This window comes from Phasianus colchicus, chromosome 1, assembly GCF_987193195.1.
Source record: "Phasianus colchicus chromosome 1, bPhaCol1.hap1.1, whole genome shotgun sequence".
Taxonomy (NCBI): domain Eukaryota; kingdom Metazoa; phylum Chordata; class Aves; order Galliformes; family Phasianidae; genus Phasianus; species Phasianus colchicus.
Window position 1 is genome coordinate 68240024 of NC_143436.1, and position 27235 is coordinate 68267258.

A 27235-nucleotide genomic window follows, 5' to 3' on the forward strand; every position below is an offset into this window, starting at 1 on the left:
AATAAATATTTTTTCCAGTTTTAAAAAAGCTTAAAATTAACTTTACTCCTTAAAAAGATATGGTCATATTTGCACATGAATTTTGCAGTTTATGTCCATCCTTTAAACTTTAATTACAAAAATACTCATTGACTGAAGGCAGAGAAAGAAAGAATTAGTATCACAGTACAATCTCAAATAGAGCTTGTGTATATATATATGTGAACAAAAAGAGAGTGCATTACAGAAATCTAATTCAGCTGACTTGATTTGAGTCTATTCTGTTCTGCAGTTTCTTTGCTTTAAGGAGAAACAAGATAAAGGCTGGCTAGGTGAGTACAAATATGTATTGCATACATTCACATGCAGGAATCCGTTAGTAAAATCCTATTCACAGAATCACAGAATCACAGAATCACAGAATCACAGAATCACAGAATCACAGAATCACAGAATCGTAGGGGTTGGAAGGGACCTCCAGAGATCATCGAGTCCAACCCCCCTGCCAAAGCAGGATCCCTACACCAGGTTGCACAAGTAGGCATCCAGGCGGGTCTTGAATATCTCCAGAGAAGGAGACTCCACAACCTCCCTGGGCAGCCTGTTCCAGTGCTCCGTCACCCTCACCGTAAAGAAGTTCTTGCGCACGTTTGTGCAGAACTTCCTATGCTCCAGCTTCTGGCCATTTCCCCTTGTCCTGTCTCTGCACACTGCTGAAAACAGTCTGGCCTCGCTACTCTGCCCCCCACACCTTAGATATTTATAGACCTGGATCAGGTCCCCTCTCAGTCTTCTCTTCTCAAGGCTAAACAGACCCAGATCACTTAGCCTATCTTCATAGGGGAGATGCTCCAGGCCCTTCACCATCTTTGTGGCTCTCCGCTGGACTCTTTCCAAGAGATCTCTGTCTATTTTGTACTGAGGAGCCCAGAACTGGACACAGTACTCCAGATGAGGCCTTACCAGGGCAGAGTAGAGGGGGAGGATCACCTCCCTCGACCTGCTGGCCATGCTCTTTTTAATGCACCCCAGAATGCCATTGGCCTTTTTGGCCACAAGGGCACACTGCTGGCTCATGGCCAACCTGTCGTCCACCAGGACACCCAGGTCCCTCTCCACAGAGCTCCTCTCCAGCAGGTCATCCCCAAACCTGTACCAGTGCATGCAATTATTCCTCCCTAGGTGCAAGACTCTACACTTGCTTTTGTTAAACCTCATCTTCAAAAGCCTTATTGTACAAGACATTGTATAGAGACAAACAGAGTTCCTGTCTGTTGACACATTAAAGGCAAAAGGGAAGAAAAATCAATTTTTACAGAGGTAAAAGTTAACATAAAGCACAGTAATGTCAATGCTGTGTCTTTCCATTAACTTCCCTTGATTTCAGACCATATCTGTCCATACACGTGTATGTGTGCACACATACACCAAAAAAAATTTTCCACCTATGTTTATTTTTAACTTAGATGCAGGTCTTGGAGTGACAGCAACTGTGCATATTGGAGTACAAGATCACACTGAAATAGGAATCCAGGCTTTATTTGGCAATGAAATCAATATCTACACTGCTTAATTGCTGCCATTCTCTTCAAATATGTGTGCTTCTAACAGTTGTACTATGTCAGAAGCAGGTAATGAGGGAAGATCCATCTTGAACAGTAGCAAAGGAGACTAAAAATAAGGTATTTTTACAGAGCAAAACAGGCATGCATTTCCATTTAAACAAGCTGTTCTATGAAAAGGAGAAGGTACACAAATCCTACACTGAATGCATGAGCTACAATGGATAAACGTAGCAAAGCAGAGTTTTAGCTGTGTGGGGGCAGGGTAAGAATGCATCTTTTCTTTAGCAACATTTCAAGAACGGTTTCTGACAAATTTTTGAAATATTTTGTGTGGCATTTAACGATGTCACATCAGAAGTCCCTCCTCAGCCCTTAACAGATGCTATTGTCTTTATCAAATACGCTTTTTCAAAGCATACTTCTTCACTGCTAAACTTGTTATAATGAAAACGTGGCAAACAAATAGCTCAGATGCTTGAGGAAAGAAGCCAGTGTTACAAAGTCTAATGCTTGGAGGACAGTTTTCAAACATAAGCTCAACAAAGTAGTGTGCCCTACCCCCAAACACAAAAATTGACCCAAATGGGTGTGCTTATGTCAATATGAACTGCCAGACACCAAATTACATGCTTAGATTTAGCTCTTTCTTGTGAACACTGACGCCCTATTTGTCCTCTAGCCTATTATGTAGGAGGCTGGCTCCTACATAAAATAATGGTACCTTTTACCCAAATCCTACTTCCTAGACTATTCCAAGCTTTTCCCAGACTACCAAGAGTAATATTAAACTCAAAATCCTGTCGAAACTTCAGCTAACAAATGCATTCTCTCTGCTTAGCCTACTTAATTTAAATTATTAAATAAAACACAAACAAATCTGAGCAGCAATTTTTTACATTGCAGTTTTTTTTACAAAGCTCATACAACGTAAATGTATAGAGTCTGCCAAAATGTGCTCTATTTCAGACACAGACACAAAAGGGAGTAAAAATTTGCTCAGAGCATAGTGTACATCAATGGCTTTGAAATCTCTTTGTGTGAGGGGATTTTTATAAATGACATATAGAACTGCTTTTTGCTCATTTCATGGCATTTTTTCTTTTGGTTTACTGTCAGACTAATGTAAGTGATTATGCTACTGTTGTTCATTTACAAATTGGAGTATGAATAAATAAGGTAGACTGTTTATACTTTCATTTTCAAACTGTATGTTCTACTTGCACTGAAAATGCATAACTTGAAGGTTGAATCCACAACAGAGGAGTCACTATAAAGGAAGGATGCACATGGTTAACTGGTCCTGGTTATATAACATCTTGCTTGCAGATATTTCCTTTTGCAGACTCTAATGGGAGATGAGGCTAGATCAATGTTTCAGTTTATCTAAACCACCAGAGTTTACAAAGGAGAAAAAGAGTGGGTGGGAGGAGAAGAAAAGGGAGGGGAGGCCAGGAGGAAAAAAAAGCAAGGACATTTCAGTTGTTGTCTATCTGTGTTCTAAGTACAGGATTCTCTGATATACTGATACATAATTCATGCTAGCAATTTCATACCTTGGAAATACTTTGCACAGACCTGATGATGTTATGCTTATTTTTCCTCCACCTCCTTTAATAAACAGTGCCATCAGTTGATTTTCCTCTCTTACCCTGAGTCATTTCCTCTTCCGTAGCTTCAAGCTCTATTAGCCTACAAGTGACACTAACCACCTCTCCACCATGGGAGTCCTTCAAGTCTCTCTCAACAGCAGCCAGCTCACAGCAATTACTTGTTACTGTTTGGGGAATCTATTGTGACACTTGCCAGGGTGTGAGTTTAGTTACTGTGGTCTAAGTGCCCATGTGAATGCTCATACTCCGTACTAAAAGGGCCTTTTTGTGGTTCCCAAGTAGCCTATGCTAAAACCACATGGACTCATCTACATGAAAAAAATAGTACAGAGTAGCTATTCCTTGCTACATATATGGAGATTATTATTCCAACTCTACACTTCTGAATTAAATACTGTATATTTTTATAAAACATACAGACAAACCCTATTTTCTGTTATCTCTTCCATCCTACCAACAGCCAGTAACTTTGTCTGGCTTTGTAAAATATGATCTTCCCTGATTTCCCTATTTTTTTCACACACAATTCAAAATGCCTTTTATGAATGACGTTTTATAGACTTTACTGTAATATCACAAATAAAACACAGCTTTTTTTAGCCAAATTAATGCTGGTGAGATGTTGCTATGGAAATTATTAAAATACAAACAGCTTTAATCTGCAGCCATTGTGATGGGGAAAAAAAAAAAAAAAAGACAAATACTTACTTATACCCTTTGCAGCTCTGAAAATCAACCAACATACCAATCAGCAGGACTCTTGAAGAGAGCTACTGCAAATCCAGTTTTTCCTTTGATGTGTCCTTTTATTCTCCCAGAGTCCCATCTGGGCACATTTTGTAGGAAGTGCAAACTAAGCCAAGTTTTCTGCAGTTCTCATGAGGCAGCAGCATTTCAGCAGGCAGAGCTGGAGGAGACAAGCAGGCAGAGTCAGTGCACAATTAGGGAGAGATGGGTGCTTCTAGGGTGCGTCCTGAGGAAGGGCTTTGGGCTTTGGAAGGAGCAGAGTGTGCTGGTGGGAAATGGGTTTTGGATGGATAGTGGGGATGCTTGGAGACCAAAGTTGTATTTGAATGGGCGAAACAAAATTTCCAATTAGACAAGTCACCAGGAATTAATTAATGCTACTATCCTATCAATTATTTTTAGCTTCCATATCTTCATGTGTACTGTTAGAAATATGGTAGATCAGTTCAAAACTCAGTGCTAATTGCCTGTGGGGCTCACAATAGATTTCAAAGGACTCTGCAGCAGGACCCAGGATTGGCTGCAGGGGTGCTGGGGCTCCCCAGGAGCTGCTACAGCCACGTACCCATGCACAAAGAAACTCATTAATAAATTCATTGACTTCTGAATTGAGAGCTGAACATGAGCCAAAATAGCACATGGAGCATATGAGGTATGGTAAGAACAGCTTTATGTGCTGGCAAACCTCCACCATGTTGATTTGCCCTCCAGGAGTCCCAGAAACCTAGAGAGTTAAATCTTTGTCCCATGGGGCTAGGACTTTATTTGCAAAAAAAAAGTAATAATATGAACTCCTGAACAACAAGTTAAATGCTGCTGGTGCTGCAATTGCTCTGGAGTCCATTTAGTCACCACTGTTTTTGGCAACATCATCATGACTTAGTTTTCATTATTTCACTTAAAGCATGGAAGACCTTTTGAGAAAATAAATGAATGATAAGTTGCCTTGAGTTGTTTTTAGGTTGCAAAGCTTTATCTTTTAATAACATGAGTTATTACCTATTTTTAGAAAGCATTTGTTTTTATACCTGGCTTTTATATACAGCATTTCAAGAGTTGGGTGGGAAAAGGGAGAATAACAGACGTTTTATCCTGAAATATAGAGGAATTATATGAATCTTGGCTTAAGGATGTTCGAGTTAATTTCTACTTAGACGATAAATCTATTTTTCATGGATTTGTAACTTGGCTATAAAAGTATGCTTGAAGACTTGAATCTTGGCAGCTAACGATTTCAGGTCAGGAGAATATTTTTGGCAATATTTTATTAAAAAAAAAAAAAAAAGAAAAACATAGAAGGTTGTTTTTAAGTTTAGAAAGCAAAAGAGAGAGTTTAAAAAAGCATGGGTTGGGTCACAATTTGACACCCTTGTTTTGCTGTTGCTTTTTTTCTCTTACAGGAAAACAACAAAATTTCCATCCAATCTGCTTCTAGCTTGACAGATAATGAAAAACATTTCAGATTTATCCTTTCCAAATTGCCCACAGCCCTATTTCATATTCAAGAGCAAAGAATCCATCTCAGCTAATAATTCTTAAACACTGAACTCAAAGTACCATTGTGAAAATTAATGGCTATGTTAAATGAGCAGATATTCAACTCATATATAATTCATTGTAAATTCAAGAATGGCAAGAAAACTACATCAATTAGGACACGCAGAAGTTGTGGACAGTAAATGTATATTACACTATCTCCCTCAAAACACATGACTAATCTAATAATACTGAAGTAGTAAAGCAATTAAATAAATTAATATATCAGGAGGAGTGAAGAACCAATGACAGGACAGCAGTGAATTCAGCATGCCACGTACAAAAAGCATTGGGACAACTTTGGTTAAGCATACCAGGGCGAACACTTTGCCACAAAATCTTTGGTTTTACAGTTTCATTTAACCTCAAAATTACAGAGAGGCTGAGTAATCCTGCCAGGATTTGAATTAGTGGTTCCAGGGAGACTAGAAGCTAAGCCACAGGTAGAAAATAAGGAGAGTGGTCAGCAAAGGTGTGGAGCAGGGAGAGCAAACAGGAATATCCATTTCTGGACCTTAACCTCTTGTTTGCTCCTCCTGCACAATCACCTTTCTGTTACTGAGAGTCCCTTTAATGTAGTAGGCCAAATTCAGCACTGCCTCCTACCACCAGCCTCTTTGTGTTGTACCTGCAGGGCAAAGGGCTGTCCTAAAGGAGAAACTGGCAATGTCTTGACACCAAGAGCAATTCAACTGTGGTGTTATCAGTGTAAAGATGGTTCATACCACTCGCTCCAAGTGTAGACCAGGAAACTTTTTAGGGTACTGCTTGGGTCAGTTCTGGGGTACTTCTTGCAACAGAACCACCCCTTATGAGACAAATTAATCCCAGCCCCACAAAGTTCTAAAGGAAAGGAAAAGTTGGCTCTATTTACCTCTTGCAACAGGTTCTACATTCAACTCAGCTTCTCTGAGCAGAAGATCTAGCTAACGAAGGTGGGCAAATCAGCAGTTAAGTGCAACTCTTTCTTTTATGCACTCCAGCGTTTGCTTCTTTGTATCATCGGGTATTTTACATCCAGCAGTGACTTCTGTAGGCCCAAATGCTGCCACTAACTTCAATTGTCATCGCTGAATCATTTATTATCCTTTAATAAATGTCACTTACAAATTAGCTCTGTACTAAGTCTCCTTTCTTCATATCAATAAATCCACTGAATACTTGGATCAGATTACTAAGGTCTATTAAGAGTGCTATTGCACATGAAGGCTGTACCAAACCAACAGCTAAAAGAGGAAAGTCTTAGTCTCTGCTCCTCCACCCCTGCTCCTTCCACCCTCATCTTCCCTAGCTCTCACTTCTCTGGCTCTTTCTCCTGGGTCTGGATTCCCCCCTCTGTGCTGACACACCCTACTAATGATTTCTGCACATCAGCCCTTCCAAGCACAGTATGTCACATAGCACACCTCCCATTCAGAACAACAGGCCTTTTCTTCCAGCTTCTGTCCGGTGAAACATCTTAGCCCGTACACCTAGCCACAGCCCAAAATAGAGAAAGGAGGGGAACGGCTGAGCCAGGTTTGGGCTATGTTTTAATAGGCTGGGTTTCACGTACAACAAAGCTGTGGAAAGCGTTTAGGATATTTGCAGCCTGCTAGCAGTTAGCAAGGTAGATACCCTTCAGGAGGTTGATACATGCATTCAGCTTACAGCAGAAGGTATGATTCTGCTAACGTCATTTAGGGGAGAATTTCACCACTCAGCTATTTCTGTGAGCCTTTGCAGTACCACTGGAGTTTTTTGAGACTGAGCCTAGGTATTATACAGTCCCTCTAGCTGTAGCATTAGAGCACCTCCCAAGTATTTAAAAATAGAAGTCACAGTAACAATCTCCCCTTCTTATTTGGCAGCCAGGAGGAGAAACACTTGGTGTAACTTATACATTAGTTTGCATGTTCGTGGGTGGGAGCAAGTTATTTGTTGATGCGTTTGTGGGAAAAAATAAGTTTGTCTCAGTGAGCTAAAATGATTTTAGCAACGAAAATGATGACTTCAGTGGCAGTTTTATACGTATGCATACTGCAACTCAATGAACAGCCTTGTGTCCCCTTGGATTTGCCTAGAGGGCTAAGGAGTGGTCAAGGCAAACTAGAGCACTTTGTTCTTGTTAATTAGCTGTTGGGGTCTCCACAACATGAAGAACTTTCCGTCCCCTCATTTCTGCTTCTGGGCAAAGCTCACCACTGCTTCTGAAATGCTTCAGTCCTCTGGAAAGCCTTTTCAAACACTTGAACAGCCCACCCATGTGGCATAGACATCAACTGTTTATTTGCAGAAGCTTCTCTCTAATAGGAAAATGGGCTGCTTCACTCCACACCCTTTGTCAGCCAGAGCAGCTAACTGCCACAGGATGTAGTCCTATCAAAAACCAGGTCCTTGGATCCCAGATGCATGAAGTATGGCCCTCAGTTCGCACATCTATACATTCAGGAAGGGCACACTTCAGACTGAGGTCATCACATCACCGAGAAAGGCAAAGAACATTTTAAACCTTCCCAGGTTATCAATTTATAAAGACCAGAAGGTAGCTGAGCCTGGATAATCTATGGGAAATGATTAAATCGCTCTCTGGATAAATTAAAGATCAATATGTAGTGGGAATGGGAAGGATACAAAACAGAAACGGAAAAATTCAATCCAGTCACCTGATTCAAAACATAAATCGGAGTTGGGCACATAAAGCTAGAATACCTTCTCAAACTTAGATTATCATACATGATCTAAAGACATAGAATGTCTTTACACACTAAGACTGAATGCCCAAATTTTTGATAGCTTGCCAACTAGATGCAGGGAAGAGAGAAAGAGCAAGGGGCATTCGTTTCATGGATGTATTCCTAAATAAAGTAGATAACCTTACTTTTCTTTCCTTTCTGTCTCCTATTCAAGGAAAAAAAGAAGGAAATATTAAATAATAATAATAATAAAAATAAACACTGTTTCTTACTGTTCTATTGTTATTAGCTAATTTCTTTGCATAAATACAAATTTTAACATGATCTTCCACAATACTTGCATCTTTTTGCTTCTTGAAACTCCAGATTTTCTGAGGACATGTCCTTCAACCAGTGCAAAACTTTGGCTAAAGGAGCTTCTGTAAGTAACACTCGTCATGGACTTAGAGGGCTGAAAATGGCCAGAGCTGCTCTTTCTCCCTGGGAGAGTAATGCAGGTATAATCTCATAGCCTTTTGAAAGATGCAAGATATCACACCAACAGGAGCCTCCCTTGTAATGCAGTCCCCCACGGACAGATGATGCAACAGGTGAGCTGCTGCTGCTGAGCTGCTGGATGCCAATTTGCCTCTGTTGCAACATATCCTACTCTGGCTGGATATCTGTCCCTGTTCCCTCATTCCACACACCTCACCAAGCCTCATTTCTGAGGCTTTCTGGTGAGCACCTGCTTTTCTCACTCCTGGCTTAGAATAGCTTAAGCTTCCCATGATGCCTGGTTTGAATCCAGTCTCTTCAACCACACAACCAGCCAAAAAAGCTAAAGATGTTTTTGTCTATCCCAAATCATGGCTGACCAACAAGGAACAAACCTGACCCAACAGCTTCTATATGGTCATGTGCAATTAGCAACACACAGAGTTAACTGTGGCTTTTCCTCACACCAACAATGCCTCCACGTCTGAATAACTTTCTAAAACTTTCAGAGCCTCATTCATTGACTCCACATACATTTCAGTGTGCTACATCAGGGTTTGTCTAGCTAGTCTTAAAGGAAGCAAATCACTTCTCATTTCTCTATGAAATGAACTAGCATTTCCTGCACAAAATCAGAATGGTTATGGCTGGAAAGCAAATCTGAAAATCATCTAGTCCATACATGTCCAACTCACTAGTTTTATGTTTTATTGTTGTCCCCTTTTTGGTTGCTTTAATAAAAAAATATATTAAAAAGTAAAATTTTTGTTACTTATATAATTAACTATATTATATATTTTCTATGTAGCCCAAGACAATTCCTCTTCACTCAGTGCAGCCCAGGTAAGCCAAACGGTTGGACACTCATGACTTGTCCAGCCCTCTGCTCAAATCAGGGTCTCCCAAACCACGTTGCTCAGGACCATGCACAACTGAGTGTTGAATAGCTCCAAGAACAGAGATAGCATCTCTACTGCAATCTATTCTTGTGTTTGATCACCCATACAGTAAAAAAGCTTATTCCTGATTAAAGTAGAAAGTTTGTGCCCATTTTCTCTTGTTCTGTCACTGGACGCTACTTGAAAAGGCCTGTCTCCATTTGCTTTATATCATGAGCGACCAACATTTTGGCTTGCCTGGGCTGCACTGAGAGAAGAGGAATTGTCTGAGGCTGATGTTTTGGTTGTTGCTGAATGATGGGTGTGTGTGCAGGGATGGGCTGGGCTGCTTGGTGGGGAAGAGCCACCTCCAAGATGGCATGGCTGCAGGGGTCAGGCCACAGTAGTTGTTCTATGCAGCCCGTGGGTTGGACATGCTTTGCTTTATACCCTTCTGTCAGATATTTATACACACTGACAAAAACCTGTGGAGCCCCCTTAGTCCAGCTCTCAGCTTCTCCTTATATGACAGATGCTCCAATCCCTTAATCATCTTAGTAACCTTTTGCTGGGCTCACTTCCATATTTCTACATCTTGCTCATGTTGAGGATTCTAGAACTGAACCCAGCATGCCAGAAGTCTCTCATCCAGTGCTGAACAAAAAGGATGGATAACCTCCTTTAATCTGCTTGTTTTTCCTAATGCAACAATGGAGGCTCTTGCCTTACTTAACACAAGACACATTGCTGGCTGAGAGACAAATTGCCCACCAGTCACAGTCACAGTCTTTTTGACAAAGCTACTTCCAGCTGATTAGCCCCTAGACTATATTGGTGCATTGTGCTATTTCTCCCAATTAAAATATTCTGCATGACACATGTGAGGTGCAAGATGGGATCTTCTATTCCTTGAGAAACCAAACCAAACACATCTTAGGGTAAACAGAAGCATACTTTTTCCTTTGGGAGAATTTCCCAAATGTTTCCTCTGTGTCTGTGCCCTAGGTCCCTGGAAGAATACTGCTTCTTGGAATTGTGTTTTATGCTAGCAAATGTGCACACTTAAAAAACACAGGAAAAACAAACACCTGTAATGTTTCCCCTCTGCCAGTGAAGCACTACAGCTCAGCTATCACTGTATTTATCAGGAATAGACTGTGATTCATTCTAACTGGCAAAAAAACACGTCCTACTTAATTCTACCACAACCATAAAGATTTCTTCCACAGCTCTGGGCTTCTGGCATTGTTCTGACTATTATTATTAATGCCAACCACAAGAAAACACTTGTACATAGACTCCTGAACAATGAGACATAAACAAGCCAATGCGGATCACTGGAGATATGTTGGAGAGCTCTTGGAAATCACGCGGAATTATTTTTTAGCTGCTAACACAGTGACAGTATTCCAGTATCCTGATTTTAAGACTGCCAATCATGCCAGTAGTGTGTATGTTGATGAAGTTAGACCATTACCTTACAATTGCCTTTAACATAATCAGGTAAAAGAAATTAAGAGCATTTATGAGCAAAATCCAAAACCTGTAATGTGTTGTAAAGGTTTACAAAGGTGGAACTGACAAAGACAGAAAGAAAACCATTTGTCCCAAGACCAAATCCTTAAGTCCTCCTCCCCCAGCTTCATAAGCTGGTAAGCTGCAGATCCACTCTTAACCTACTTGATCAGGACTTGATCCCCTCTGCACACTCCTGCCCTTGGACAGTATTTGCAGGCAAAATAACCATACAGGCTCTTTAGCTTTACCTTTGTTTAGATTTTGGCTGGAGCCTGAGTCAGATTCATGCCTTGCACTTCTCCCATCTTGACCCTGCTTTCAGTAAAGATGGATTCCTATTCAAGAACTGCTTTCAAACTTGATTTACTGAAATAGTAACTTTTTTTGTAAATACTAATAATTTGCCATTTGTTGTGTCACAGATGTCCTTGAGAAGGTGTAAAAAGGCCTTTTTACCTGCCAGGACCAAATGCAACACTGAGTGAGGAGCATTTCCCTACACTTCAACTTACTTTTCATGTGAATTTGTACATCAGCAATCACACTTCAGAGAGATACATATCCAGGTCTTCTTTGTGCAGTGCTGACTCTGATTGAGATTGCACACAACAGTAATTTGTTACTTCAAGGAATGATATACATGGGAAAGCTGAGACACCAAATCTTTTTCTGGTAGGTGTACACCATAGGTTTACCAAGATAAACCAGAGCCAGCATTATGTCCCTATCTTTAAAGCTTGGTACCTCCCTGTTGCCAAGGGTAGAATGTTGCTTTGATTCTCCCTTCCTTCACAGATCTGCAGTTGCTGGGCAAGATGCAGAACATTTTACTGACTTGAGATTTTTTTTTTTCCCTTGAGAATAATAATAGTGAACATTTAAACAGCATTCTTCATTCACAATATGCCTTCCTAGCGTTAGTACAATTAGCTAACATTATTCTCACTCCTCCTTTCCCCAGAATTGCATAAAACAGACAAAACGCACTCCAAAGGAAGTGTTAGAGTCAGTGGCACTCAGTCTGAATGCCGCTCCCTCTCTGAAACAAGTGATACAAGACACCCCCCACAAAGTCCTATTATTGCAGCTGCAATTTTGTAAACACCTTTTTTTTTTTTTTTTTTTTTTTTTATAACAGCTTTTGTTCTTTATCATCCAACGCATTGAACAAATAGCTTCTGGGAAAGGAACACACTCATGTTTACCTTTGCTTTACGTGCCACCATCAGTGCTATCCAAAACCCAGACAGACATGAAACAGGTGCCAGAGTCGCATATTTGAGTCACCACTGGTAAAGGCTGACTCATAATTACAGTGAACACATAGCCTGTTTTCAGGTCTTTGTGCAGAGGTGTAAAAAGCAAATGTCACATTAGAGAGAGGAAGGGAAGTAAGGTTTGACGGTAAAAATAGGTAATGATATTATTTCCAGAATATTTTTTTAGAGTTTATTACTCCTAGACTTTACACTAATCAATTAAGTTTCTCTCTGCACTCCCTATAGAAATATAGCTGAAAAAATACAGGTTTTTAGAGACAGTTTCACAGTTATCCCCCCCCCCCAAAAAAAGATCTTCCATTTAAGCAATAGGAAGTTAAAGTGGAACAAAGACGAACCATATCAGCTTAGAGTGAAAACAGCTGATCCAAGGCTATGTCAGGTATATGTAGGTCTTCAGTATGAAAGGCTAACTCACATCCAGGCTCTTCTACACACATAGCATAGTCTGCTATGTTTGCTCTCATTACAGGGATGGTCTCTATCTTTTCAGGATACCTTCATGTTTAGAAAGGATTCTTCCTTCACTAGGGAACAGGGGGGAAAATGAAGTACAATGGGCTTCTCAGGAGACAAATGAGCATAGAGCTCTTCAATTTCTTCTGTGCAAAGCTTTCCCTACCTTTGGAGTAGCAGCATTTCTCCCCACCCCCTTCCCTTCTTTGTGCATCTGGCAGCTGGGACCAGCAGCTGGAGTCCAGCTGCGAAGGTCATCACCACATTAACCCCTGCTGGTCTCGCTTCCTACCCCACAGAGACCTCGAAAAACCTGGGCCAGGGAGGTCTGACTGCAACTCTGTGAATGTGTACCAGATGACTTGCCCTACCCAAAACACTGTGAAGAGTATACCTCCCATCACAAGGAGCTCACACTGTACTTTTAACCATAGCAGCACGTTGTGCAAGGACTACAGATCACTGTTATTAAATAAAGGAAATACTACTGTTCCCATTGTATGGAAATGTAAGGCACAGGAAGCTGTACATAAATATCTTCAACAGACATAAAAATCAGTAATCAAACTGGAAAAGAAAAAAACAAAAAACAAAAAAAACCCCAACAAAACAACAACAAAACAGGTCACCTGCTCTGACCTCCTGCTGCCTCTGTACTCCTTGCTCATCTCTTCTGGATCTATTATCTCAGACATTCCAGAATTTCGGTTTTGTAAAAGTTGCAGGAGAGAGCCCTGATTACTCACAAGACAAGAGCAAAAATACTCACACGCCATTCTCATTTCATCACGCCCTCACCAAAGGCATAGTTAGGAGTGTAATATCTACTCAACACTCCACTGCATACCAGCTAGCTTCCATTAGCTTAACCCTTGAACACTGATCAAAGAACCCGCCAATGAGCAGCAGAACAGTCTTGTTCCAGTGAAGCAAGAGCCACTTCCATTCACTATCATTATTACACCAAATCAGTTCCCTAGGAGACAATCTAATCAAGTGATCAGTTCACTCAAAGAGGTTTATACTAACGTTTTATATGGTCCTGTCCAGCAAGAATAGTACATTGCTAGCCAAGTTCTGGCATGTTTGAAAGATTGAGAAATAACAGATTCCAAGACTAGCAATCCATAAGATTTTTTGGCAGCTAAGGCCCAGGATCTTGCAATCAAAAGTAAACAAGCAAGCTCCTACACCTACAAGCCACCAGTGACTTCAGTGAAATTTTGTACTGACCACAGTTCTTGCCCATTTGTTCTCAGCTATTACTCTGGAGCTGAAGACTGCACCTCTTATGCAGGGGCAGTTTTGTAAGGAAACAAGCCACATGGCACTATTCACACCATTTACAGGTATTCCAGCAGCCATGCAGCCTCACCTAATCATGTCTGGAAACAGGCCAGCTCTTGACAGCACAGAAGACAGCTTTATTGCTTCTCCTTATAACGTCTCCCTTGAGAATTACTCTTTCATTTTTCTTTCCCTTTTCTTTACTTTCCAATGTTTTGTGCATTCATCTGTCTCACTGAAATTCCTAATTGTTAGCTTTCATACAGTAGGCTGCTGCATCTACTTATGCTTCCTATTTGAAGGTTATCTGAAGACATCAGTCTCCTGTCCTACAACATCATCTTCACCTTAATTAATACTGTACCAAATAACAGAATAATTTCTCCTGTCATAAAATATCACGTGGAGAAAGAATCCAGCATTTTATCTCCTAGGTTTAAACACATTGTTTCATTGTGTTCTCTGCTCTTCCACCTATCGTGGTGATGGGATGGGCAGTGCACATTAATCTGTAGTTAAAAAAAAAATTAAAAAAAATGGGAAGTTTAAATCTAGAACTGCAGTCGAGTTTGTCCCAAACAGACAACAACAGTTTAGACTTAAAATGAGATTAATAGACATATTCAACATTGCCAGAGTACAAAGAACTGGCAAGAGTTTGCTTAGGGGCAAGGCTACAGAGCTTACCTTCACCATCAGCGATGGTCAAAGTTCCACAGCTTTATTAGCTCAGTTCTAGGACAGGATTGGCAACACAGAATAGTGCACTTACTCCAGCTACATCAGGCTATCTTGGAAACATTAGCAGCTTCAGGTGCTAAGCTCTAAGGACTCAGGCACATTCTGTTGAAGTCTCAGTGAAGAGACAAAGACTTTCATTCATGTAACTTCATACATGAAATCATCCATCTAAATGGGATAAAAAATAGAATTTTGAGTAAAAGTTAGTCCTTACATCATGCCCATTTACAACTGCTAATTGTGAAGGCACTAAGTCTTTGTTCAGGTCTGCAATTAAAAATGAAGCCAGTATAGTTACAGGAAAACAAGAGTTTCTGTGTAGATGTGTGGGAATAAATCCCCCTCTTCTTTCCAGAACAGCTTTCCTTGAAAAAAACACTTTTTGCACCATCAGGAAGAGTTATCAGTTTTTCCAGATGACATAATATATGCTGTCAAAAATATTTTTTGTGACCACACATTGGTCCTACATAGCTCTACAGTGTATCCTGACAATTCACTTTGGGTAAGCAGAGTGTCTTTGTGTCCTGTGTGGCACTGGAAACACATACAGTACTCAGCTCTAGTGATCCTATGATGATTTCAACGGAGATAACGCAGTGTGATTCAACATCAGTACTCCCAAATCAATTTTCCATGGCCTATAATCTTTGCTGCAAACAGCCTGCTATGTAACTAGGAAAGCAGAAAGCATTTTAATGCCATCAATTTCACCCTTAATACCTTCATATTAAGCTCAAAGTACTGAAAGGATTTTACATGCTTTGTTTCAAGCTCATATCAGACTCTACATCAAGGCATCTCCCTTACTTTAGACCACCATAGTGCCCTCTGATGTTTGTCTCTTCAAGGACTGGCCCAGAGTTCAGCATACGTTAGAAGAGCTGGAGGATTATATCTCAAGGAGTAGGCAAACACTCTCCATGCTCATCTCATCTCTGCCCTGCTCATCTGCTCCGCGTTTGGCACATATCAATGTTGGGAGCAAGGCAGGAGAATGGTAAGCAGCCAACAACTGTTTTAGTTCTCTCTCACAACAGAGGATTCCAAAGAAAACCATGTCTACTATGTGAACAGCTTCAAAGACACTGGGGGGGAACAGAGTTGGGGAGGGGTGAACTGTTCTCTTTGTTTCTCATTTCCACCCCAAAGTCAAATGGCTACTCTCTTCTTAGTGGCCAAAACTGTAACAAAGTCTGTCTCCAAAGGCATTTTCCCAGTGTCCACCCCCCAAAAAAACATGCTAAAGAATGCCACCAGGTGCTACAAAGACTTTGAAGTCTCCTTGAGAGAACTTTTCTGCGATGTTCTCTCCCTTATTTTGTCCAAATTATTCTTACAAAAAGACAACAATGAAAGATCAGCCATATCTTCCATTTGCTACTGTTTCCACTTAAAACTGAAATACATGAAAAACTGAAGATCAGATCTGCAATGAATAAAAGTATAGACTAGGCTATCTGTATAATGACAAGATAACATGATGAATAAGAGTATTTAATAAAAGAGAGCCATCCCTACAATACTTTGAAACCTCAGTAATATCGTACACTTTGCCCAACTAAGTTAAAACAGAGATGCTTTCTGTATTCTAGCAGAATACCCTGAAATAATGACTGTATAAATAATAACAATTAATCAGAATCACCTTCTGTTGATATTTCTCAAAGCCAAGGCAGTAACACATCCCACTGCAGCCCACGTTGCAGCATGTCCACTCCAAGCAGACTCTCACCGCCAGTGATGCAGCAAAAGACAGCCCTGGTGAGTGAAAATACTGTTGACACCAAGTGATGGAGATTCAGTGGAAATCTCCTGACAGAAAGAATAGGTTCACCAGTTTCTGATTTCTGTAGAATTGCTCTGAAAGGAAGAGACCATCTGAATGGCCACCATAGCTACTGAAAAAGAGTTAGACAACAGAAGATGAAAGGTTGAAGAACAGAGAGACAAACAGTAAATGATCATCTCCGTTTTTTACAAGGTTATGCAATGTTTGGATATCTGAAGTCAAAGCACTCAGTGTTTGGATCTAGTTTCTGATTTGAATTAGCTCTTATTCTGAAACTGTTTTCCCTTATCATAGGCATAAGTACATTTTCACTTTATAATGCCCCACAATGATTAACCTAGCTTTTTATTTGCTGTCTGTATGGATATGGGAGAAAAAAAAAAAAAAAGTAAACCTTTCAATATAGATCTTTTTTTTTTCCTTTTAATTAAAAGAAAAGGGAAAAGAAAAAAACAAAAACACCTCAGGCAGTTTTTTGCTTCCTAAACTCTGCTATTGTGTTATTTTTGTAATTCCTAAAACAATTTGTTGTTTTTTATTGTTTATTATTCAGTTAACTTTGAATTTAACTGAAACATTTAACTTTTCCAGCACTTTCCCTACATTCAAATGAGCATATCCGCTGAATTCAGAAACAGGTCCTTCCCTCACCAAAACTACATTCGATGGATGGATGGATGGATGGATGGATGGATGGATGGATGGGAGAGAGAGAGGGAGGGAGGGAGGGAAAGAAGAAGGGAGGGAAAGTCAGCTCTACTCTATACAAAGTACTAAAGATACTAGCAGTACAGTGTTTTACACTACAGATGTGAGAGCCTTTGTGCTAGTAAGTTAGTCTGACAAAGCAGACATTTTCAGCAATGACTTGCATATGGCATCATGAGTTTTACAGAGAAAATGGATATTGGCCAAGACATGGCCTGACATTAAGAAATGAAGCTATTTTTTTTATTACACACTTTTACACACAATCCACAGAATACATCTTGCCATCTTACAGGTGGGCTGTTTCAACAACTCTCAATTTGATTTTGCAAGCTACTTTCAGAGGCCAAATCATCCCTATGCACCATCATGCTTTACCTTCATTTTGCAGAAAACTGAGGCATCACAGGTTTGAATCACTTGCCCACGATGACACAGTAAATCTGCAACAGCCCAGCAATAAAGCCCAAGAAAGTCATGAGGTAATGATAGAAATTGTCAGCATATCATTTTCTTATTACTTCAGTTTGATGAGGGATAACACATTATAGAACCACAGCTGTCCATTTGAAACTGTCAGCCTTAACTTTTTGTATGTGTGAACTGTTTACTGAAGAAGTTGTTAACGGACTTCACTTACAGCCTTGTAGTTTCACTTCTGTATTTCTTGTCTGTGCATTTTTCTTCCAAGAGCCAGCATTTTTCTTCCAGCAATACCTTGTAAAAGTATAGTTTGCTATAGTATGGGTTGAATGGGAAATACAAATATTCTAATATATTCAGTTTGTTCAGTTAATCTCTTTATCAATCTTTACAGCTTTTTTGTTTGTTTGTTTTATATCTGTTGTGAGCTTCTGCAAGCACTTGAGATGCCTGGGCACTTCCTTGGTTGTACACATAAACACCTGCAGCAAATGAATTTCAGATTTGACTGTGAGAGAATTCAAGCTCAAAGTGCATGCACGCAACTCAGCCAGGCAAGAGAAGAGAAACCAAGGTATTCAGTCTCACAAATTAGCCATTTCTCTACTCTGCAACAGGTGCTTTTCTTTCTCAGTGTGATATTCCACGCAGTTGTTTGATGCAGCTTTTGTCTCCTTTACAGAAGTATCTTTCCCCCAGCCATTAGCAACATCTCTCCAGACTAGTATAGGTTTTCACTGGTAGTGTTCTGCAGTTCTGAGAACACTTAGACAAATTAAGTGCTGGCAAAGTTCTAACTTGCTTTACAATCAAGCAATTACACCATAAAAGAAAACAAAAACAAAACAAAAACCAACAAAAGAAAACAAAACAACCCTATCACTAGTAGCAATTGTGATACCATATAAAAAATCCCACTTTTGATAATTTAATAGCCAAAACCAAGCACATGGTTCCATTTTGGGTTTCTCCAGGAACCATGGGCCACTAATACATTCAGAGCTGTACCAAGAGTGGGGCAGAAAGATAGCCAGCTCTGGGTGAACAGAAGCACAAGACAGAGAAAAGAATTGTCATAGTTTTATGATGTTTGGTTATTGGTATTCCACATCATAACATCATGTAGTGCACTGGGAGTTAAAGAGTTAATGCTCTAGGTACCTGTCTCAGAAGAGAAGAACTACTACATCCTCCAGAGGACTTTTCACTGTTCTGTTACCATTTCTGCTCAGTGGGAGAAGATAAATACCATCCAGAAAACATTTTCCAGCCTTCCCTTTTGACCTCAGCAGTATGCATGCTCCCCAGATCGCCTCACCTCAGCATTAGAGTAAGGCCTTCAGCTTTCAGACTCTCTCTCTCTCATTATATTTGATTTATTTGCTTCAATTCTAATTATACTGTATTACAGTGTGTTATCTTGCATCCCAATATCTTATTTAGTAAAATTGTTTGTTTCTCTTCAGATCCTTGCCATTGTTTTGTTTCTGGGCCCATCTCTCAACCCTTTTCCCTGTTTCCCTTTTCCAGGGTGTAGATCTGTGGGTCCCTCTGCCCTGCTAGTCATGGAACCAGCCTGTAAACCGTTGACAAGAACAAAGCACAGCAGCTCCCCACGAATTTGGGGAGATCAGTGGGAACCCCTGCAGGCTGCTCCAGTGGTTCTAGGAAGGAAGGCTGCATTGCTTTTGTGCTCCAGAGGATTCCTTGCTGAAGTCCTGAATATTCTGTACCCTGAATACAGCAGACTGCAAACTCTTGCTTATCGGATCAATAGGAAAATGATGTCAGCCGCATCTGATGAACCAGGAACCTGACTGTAACTGTACAAAGCAAGCTATCAGGTTCCGGCTTCAGAGCCGCAGGTTTCCTCTGACCAACAGCAATTCATCTCCAAGATGCCAAATGAAAATGCACAGAGGTGGATCAAATGAAAGTTCTGATACCTCATATTCAGGGGCTTGTTCCCCGAGCAGATCAGGCCAGGATAACCACGCAAGTACTCAAGGGATATTTTCGTGACACCTTAGCTTGGTGTACTTCCTGCTCCATTTGAGTCCCAACTTGCCCTCTAAAGCTTACATGGGATATAACCCTCAATCCACTGGAATAGGCTCCCCATGGAGGTGGTTGAGTTACCATCTCTAGATGTGTCTAAAATCCATTTGGATGTGGTTTCAGGGACCTGATTTAGCAGAGGGTTGTTAGTTAGGGTAGTATGGTTAGTTAGGTCATGGTTGGACTCAATGATCTTTAAGGTCTTTTCCAACCTGAGTGATTCTATGATTGAATTTGCTGATTCTGGCTTCCAGCTCTGTGCATAGCTCCAAGCCTACAGCCCCAAAGCACAGCAGGGTAACTCAGTACAATCTCTTCCATGCAGGGGGTAAAAGCATGGTGTCACTGACACTGGAAAAATAGCTTTGACCCAGGCATTTGAAAATGCATTTCTGTGCTAATCTACAGGATTCCTCATCCTGGAGAAATTCAAAACTTCTGCTTTCTGGCAGATAACACATATGCAGGTTAATGTTGAGGTCACTGGCAAAAGAGTGCAAATTACTGTAGTTTGAAGTGTGGTATCTGACACCCTAACTTACCCTACAGGTTTCATTTAACTTTAAAATAAATGAGCCCCAGCTTTATAAACATATTAAACGACAACACTGGTGTTCATTTACTTGAGAAAGCTTTTGTTTACTGGCACTGAAAGCATATATGAAACACTTATTACAACTACATATTCTTAGCTGAGTAAACATCACTACAGTTACAGCAAAAAGCTCTCTCTAAATGCCATTACCAGGGTTTGTTGCCTGAGATTCAGATTCTGCTGCTCTGGTGCATGCTGAGAGCTTCTTCAGCACTTCAACAAAATCTGTAGGCTTTTCCAAGAGTCAGGTTAACAATATCAGATCCTAAATAAGTTAGTCTTAGAAGGATTTAGGAGAAACAAAGCTTTTTTGTAAACAGAACAATATATTTAATGGGCATGAATATATTTGCAGATTTCATATCCAATTTCATGCAAATGTCATACCAGTACTATTGATTTTATCAATGTGGGATCTCTCACTACGGATCTATAAAGCCAGCTGTCTCACTGAGGTAGGAGAGGACAAAGAAAGGAGTGCCTTTGAACAATACGCTTGGTTCTGCTGCAGACTGACTGGGTAACTTTGGGACAGTTTTTAAAAGCTGTCTGTAACTCTGAAGGTTACAGTTTTGGAGAAATCCATGTGTTGTAACAGTTGCTTTCCTTGCTAAGTACTGAAAAATGTGAACCACTAGATTGAGGACATGGTCAACCAAGCTTCTCCTCTGTTTTCCCATCTATAATACAAGCACAGAAATACACTGCATTGGATTTTAATCCTGCAGTTCTTTATTTAGGAGAAGGGGAATGAAATTATGCCAGACTATTTTGAGTCTACCTACAAGAGAAACACTTTGCAAATCACAGTCTAGAGATTACTGCATGGCACATCCTATAGACAGTAATGTAGGAGAAAACTAAATACCAGATCTTTCATCCCAAGACATGTTTATACAAATGCACTCTATTTCAAAACTGCCTCTAAATTATTTCAAGAAAGCAGAGAACGTTCACTTCCCAAAGTGTTAAATTATGCACAGGATTCAGTTCCAGTAAAATACTAATTCTGAATGCTAGATTTATTTTTCCCTTCTCATTAATTGCATGTGCTGAAAAGACCACAAAGTCCACAATAACCTGAAGCCATTTTACTGAATGCTGTAAAGGTCATTTAAGAATGCAGCATAATGAATAAGCAAGACAGTTCTTGTATTATAACGTGCCACAAGGCCTGGATGACACACCTTCTGTACACTCTGCTGCCCGCTTCTTTCCAGAGTGCAGTACTTCATGAAGGAGCAATTTCAGTCTGCAGAACTAATAACGTCAAGTTGCCCAGGTTGGAAACATGGGAGGAGTCACTCAGAAGAATGTAGCTCCCAACACGCTGGATTAATAATTAACAAGACAGACAGAAGGAAAAAGAGAAAAGCCTGTACTGACAGTCAAATTTAGGGCTACCTCCAGAAGGTCCAAATACACTATTGGAATCTTCCTTTGGAGTATACTTTATCCAATTGAAAAACCCCACTTGGATTTCCACTGTAAGTGAAAAATATAATCACCTTCCACAACAGCTGCTCTGAGTTGACCTTCCCTGTGAGATTCTACTCTGCATGCCTGTACTCCTCCAGTTCCTTGAGCCCGTTAAGCAGATGGCAAGCCAAACTCATAACTCAAAGTCCAGTTTTTTGTACTCTGAATCCTTTTCATATGCTCAAATGCCCTCAGACCCAAGGCTGATAGACATAACTCAAGCTGGTATGAAGACTGAAAGACTAATGAAATTTTAGGGCTGAAAAATATACACTGAAGTAGTCTGAACACTACTCCAAAGAAGGCTTGAATGCTTCTTTTTGTCAGGGCATGGTATATTTTGGATTTAGAGCTGATTTTTTATTTTTTTCTATTTTTTACTATAAACACATTGCATCTCCTGAATCTGGCTGTGCTGGTAAAATCTGTTACCATCCCAAGTCCTTCTGCTGGCTACTGGCCTCATCCAACTGCCTATGGAGCAGTTCCAGCAAGCACTCCTTTCACTTCTGAAGAGACCAGACCAAGTATTCAAACTCAGACCTACCATTCAAACCATCCTGCCTGATTTCTGCCTCACAAGGTTTCAGGATGTGCTTTACAGATTGGCAGCTTGATGGGAACAGCAGTCTTCAGACTGACAAACAGCCATAAAGCTATATGAGAGAAATGACATCTTCTACAACCCTACTGACATAACTACACTAGGAAAGCAAGTGTGGCAATTCTGGTATACTAATGCCTTAGCTGTACCACCTGGCCTTATCCTGCAACTACCTGGTGGCTCGTTGCCACCCAAACAGGTAGTGCTTCCACTTCTCCCTCTTTAGGCTGCCCTGTTGGGCCCTTGCACTGTCCCTATTGCTGATCGGAACACAAGGCAAATAATTCAGCTTTAATTCTGCCAATGCAGTTTAAGCCAGATCACTTCTATGTTCAGATAATTCCTAACTTACACCTTTGAGAAATATTTGCAAGAAAGTAAAACTACATTCCTCCCTTAATATATATATATTTTGCTAGAATTACTTGATTAATATTCAACATCTCCACTAAAGAGAGTCATTGGCACAAGTCTTGGTATGGACACAATTATGGTAATCAGATGTGTGCTGTTTCCAGAGCTATGGGGGATTTGATACCAATGGGGCTGCAAGTCTGGTAATAGACACAGCCTAAGGTATACCCTAAGCTATTCCATTCTCAGGGGTAGCAATAAACCAACCAACAAAACAAACAAAAACTGCTTCAGGGTTGATAAGTAGAATGAGTCTTGAGTAGATTAACAAACACAGGTAAGAGCCTGAAAGAGGAACAGAGAGACTTCAGCATCATTCCCTGACTCACCAGCAAGTAGCAGTCCCTGCCAGCACACATAGGGGGTTCCTGGATTTCAGTACAAGCCTTCCAGCAAGCCTACTGCATAGTCACAGATGGAGCTTGTTTTCCTCCCTTCTGTCAGCACAGGACCTTCCTTTCCACCTGACCTTGCCCTGCGGGACAAACCTTCTGCTCATCAGCCACAGGGGTCTGGTGTGAGCATCTGTCCCTGCTCTCCTGCTCCAACACATTTGGACACGCAAAAGCCTCTTCCTTTCCTTTCTCCCACTCAGCCCCCAAATATCTGCTCATTTTAAAAATGAAAGCTGTTCACCTCTTTGTGCACACTGAAGAGAATGGTGGAGACTGAGCATCCTTTGCATTACAACTGCTGGGCAGATGGCGTTTGCCAATGACACTTCACAAAGTGTAACTCCATACTTCTGGATCCGGTTGGTTTGTGCTTTCATCGGTTATGAAGTACAGTTCAGAGCACAAAGAAGCTGCAGAATTGCTGATCTGGGCAATGTCATGCTCTAAAAGGAGCTTAGTATGCAAATTTCCCTATATTCACTTAAACTGCAGGGTGTTTTAAAACACAAAACTTTAAAAACCAAATGTAGACATCACAGTCATTTTTGCAGTAGATGCCAACAGAAGCGCAAGTAATAGGGTTAGAGTAAACAGAGGGAAAAAAAAAACCACAACCAAACTGAAACAGCTCACTTGAAGAACATTCCATCTGTGAAATATGTTTCATCCTCTCTCCCACTGTGGCAGCAATGAGATCCTTAACAGGAAAGGAAATTGGCAGCCTAAGCGTCTCAAAAAGCTCTTTTAAGATTTACTTTACCCATTACAGCATTTTAGCATAAAGGATGTTGGAGGACTAGAATCTTTGAACTGATTGCATGGGCATCAGATGTAAGGTTAAGAGTGCAAGCATGAGAAATCTGTTGCTTTTTACTGGTTTACTCACAGTGCCTCTCCCTTCCCCAGCTCCACTTATGCTTTATCCTGGAAACAACTGTCAGGCACAAACAAAACAGGGGTCAAGTCAATCTGCTCACTCACAGCATCATCAAAGCAAATGGTTGGCCAGGAACTAGCAGCACATATTTGAGGCTCCTGGAAGCCTGCGCTCAGTCAGTTCTCTATACAGCGATGGGCTCTGGGGTGCGTTTTTGTGTGGTTGTGTTGTTGGGGTTTTTGTGTGTGTGATTTTTTTTTTCCCCCCTAATGTTTTGGTTTTGTTTTCCTTCCCCCTTTCCTGGTTGCTTGAGGAACCAGAGGGAATAATAAAAGCCAGAGGGAAACCTTTCAGCCTACCTTTAGGTGGGAGTGTGCCAAGCAGTTCCTGCCCCGGTCCCTCTCTGCCCCGTCAGCAGCAGGCACATTGCCTTGCTACAGGCACATTCTGGAGTTTTAAAGGAAAAACACAGCAGAAGTTTACTACAGAGCCAGCTCTGTGGGAAGGAGAGGGGGGCAGCCGTCAGCTGGGCGTGAGGATTTGTACAAAAGCACACCTACAGACGGAGGGCTTCGCGTCCAGGTGGAGGGGGAACGCTGCGTGTTTCAGCAGGGCTTCACACTGTGACTCAGACTGCACAAGGAGAAGCAATTATTGCTGACAGAGACACGAAGCCACAGAGCTCCAGTTCTGTTTGTGCCTGCGTATTCGGACAGGGCACAGCGCTCAGGTGGCCATTCCTCAGTGATGACTGCACGAGAGCAGCACCTCATCGCTCGTATGGCTGCACGGCCGTGACAAAGCGCTGCCTTTCACTGCCTCCTGGAAGTGACACAAACGCTGTGAGATGCAAGCCCACGGCCAAAGAGGGCGATCCAGAACCGCTAACCGTCCGAGCTCTTCTAGCAGATGTCGCTTTCAAAACCGAGAACGCCCCCGACCGCTTCGAGAATCGCAGCGCCGGAGCAGAACGCGCTTCAGCGAGCCTCAAGCCCGGGGTCCGCACGCCCCAGGCCACTGCAACGGCTGCCCTGCCCTGCCGCTCGGTCTGCACGGGCCGTGGCGGCGGCGGATAGGAGCGCGCAGGTCCGCCGAATCACGCGCTCCCCCTCCCCCCACCTCGGCCGCACGTGCCCACCCTCCCCGCTCTCGCCCAGCCGCCGCCTCCGCCCAGTGCCGCGCGGAGACTCCCAGGGGCTCTTTAAATAGCGTCTATAAATACAACAGCGGAGCTCGCCTCCCCATTGGCCGCCGCCGCCTGGCTGATTTGCATAGAGAGGCGGGGCCTGCGGGTCACGTGGGGGTGGGGCTAGCGTTGTGCAAGCGTGCGGTCAACCGCGGTCCCGTGGGGCTGCAGCGCCCGGCAGCGGGCAGGCGGTGCTTCGGCGCGCTACTGCCGCCCGAGTTCCCGCTGTCTGCCTGCCTCCACGGGGGTTGCCGTGTGTCGCAGCATCCTGCCCTCCTCTGCATTCCGCTGCCCGGCGCTGCAGTGCATCGCCCTGCCCCGTTCTGTTCTGCGCTGCTCTGCGTGGCGCTGAGCTGCTCAACGCTGCACCGTGACAGCGGCACAGCCCCGGGATCGTGTTGGCGTGCTGCAGGCTGTGGCTGAGGGCTCAGCGATGGGCTGAGGACAGGCTTAGCTTTCCCGCTGCTGTCCCAACCGAAGCCAAACGCAGAGCGAGGGCTGCTCGCTTCGTGCTGAATCAGCCTGAAATGATATTAGACAATGCTGAGATATCTTGGCACAAAAATCTGGAATTCTGACAACTCCTGGAATTTCCACCGCTGCCCTGATTTCTTCGGGCCCTCCCTCAGCTGCCCCTGCAGCAGCAGCCTGCTCTGTGCTCAGTGCTCCGTGCTCAGGAGGAGCACCCCGACCCCACGTGCTGTTGGGAGAACAAAAGCACCCTTTATTTTTGTCTTTTTAGGGCACGGCAGCTTAGCAGTGCAGCTTGGGGTCATCGTATGTGGGAGTTCATTTCAAGGCTCCGTGTTTACCTCAGACCTATGGCACCAAATCATATGACTTCAAGAGAATCTTGGCCTTATTGAAGAAAGTTAAAACACTCCTGGATCTCATGACATGCAGAAGATGGGCTATGAAAGCTGAAGGGGGAGAGGGTCCGTGATTTGCTTTGTAATTGAGGCCTGTGAACGCAGGCAGTGCAGCCTTGAGGGCTGGCATGCAGGGCATGCAGTGCCTCCTGCATGCTGCGCTTCCCACTGATCCTACTGGAACTGTGCTGACCCAGATCTGCATGAGGATTTTGGAGTGCACACATAAATACACTCTGCAGTTAATTTCTGAGCAGTTCTAATTAAACCTACCTTTATTTAAAAACCCTTATTTAAGTTCCCTTGCTATTCCCAGAACAGTTTACTGTTTGCAGGGAGCGCTGCTGTGCCTCTATCCCTCCCTGCTCTGCTTTTCCTTGCTCCTGGGGCAGCGGTCTCAGCACCTTGCTGCATGTAATGCCATGCAATTGCTGAGCAGTTGCTGTTGTTGCAAGCTGCATGTGCTCGTAGTCACTGTGTGGTCTGAGCCTGATGGACAGAGGGGCTGCCCAGCTGGAGCTGCTTGTTTTCAGGCATGTGTATGCATCCTGCTTTGCTCATCCCTGCTGGACTGTGTGTCAGACATACCAGCCTCGTATGGGTGTTTTGGATGTTCTGGGATGGGTAAAGCAGCTGGTTGGAGGCTGTGCAGGGGAAGCTAATGTACTTAAAATAGCACAACATGACTACATGTAGGCAAATGAACATGGCCTTGGCATGTCTGAAGCCCTGCCCTGCTATGTCATTTCAATACCTGGCTCATGGCAGGAAGCAGACTTGGATGGCTGGCGCTGCCTCTTAAGTTAGCTGGAAACTGAAAGGATCTTGGGTTATTTTGGGTGGAGAGGGTGTCACAACTACACACTTCAGCATTTTGGTTCTCTTTGGTCAAGTCTCGAGAAGCTACGTGCATTTGCAGGCCTTGCCTGCAACCTGACTGCCACAACTAGTGCTCTGCCCTGGATGCTTGCTGCAGGTTGAAAGTGCAAAAGTGCAAATATCAGGCTTGTGTGGCTTGCTGCTAGCTCCAGGGACTACAGATGGTCTGAGAACATCCTGCAGAGAAATGGAGAAATGAGGTTCCTC

The 27235-nt window shown here is 42.2% G+C and overlaps 1 long non-coding RNA gene across 3 annotated transcripts; it reads right to left on the reverse strand.

Annotated features, from left to right (window-relative positions):
• Positions 1–1508: 1508 nt before the first annotated feature.
• On the reverse strand, positions 1509–25258 carry LOC149919694 (uncharacterized). Of its 3 annotated transcripts, XR_016469302.1 has the most exons (5): positions 24651–25258; positions 24454–24541; positions 16398–16510; positions 14696–14917; positions 1509–4061 (listed from the first exon to the last, which is right to left on the reverse strand). It is a non-coding gene; the product is annotated as an uncharacterized LOC149919694 (long non-coding RNA). The 3 variants fall into 3 exon arrangements; XR_016469301.1 differs by lacking the exons at positions 14696–14917; positions 16398–16510 and having other exon boundaries at positions 1509–2889; positions 3863–4061; XR_016469300.1 differs by lacking the exons at positions 14696–14917; positions 16398–16510.
• Between the last annotated feature and the right edge of the window lie 1977 nt (positions 25259–27235).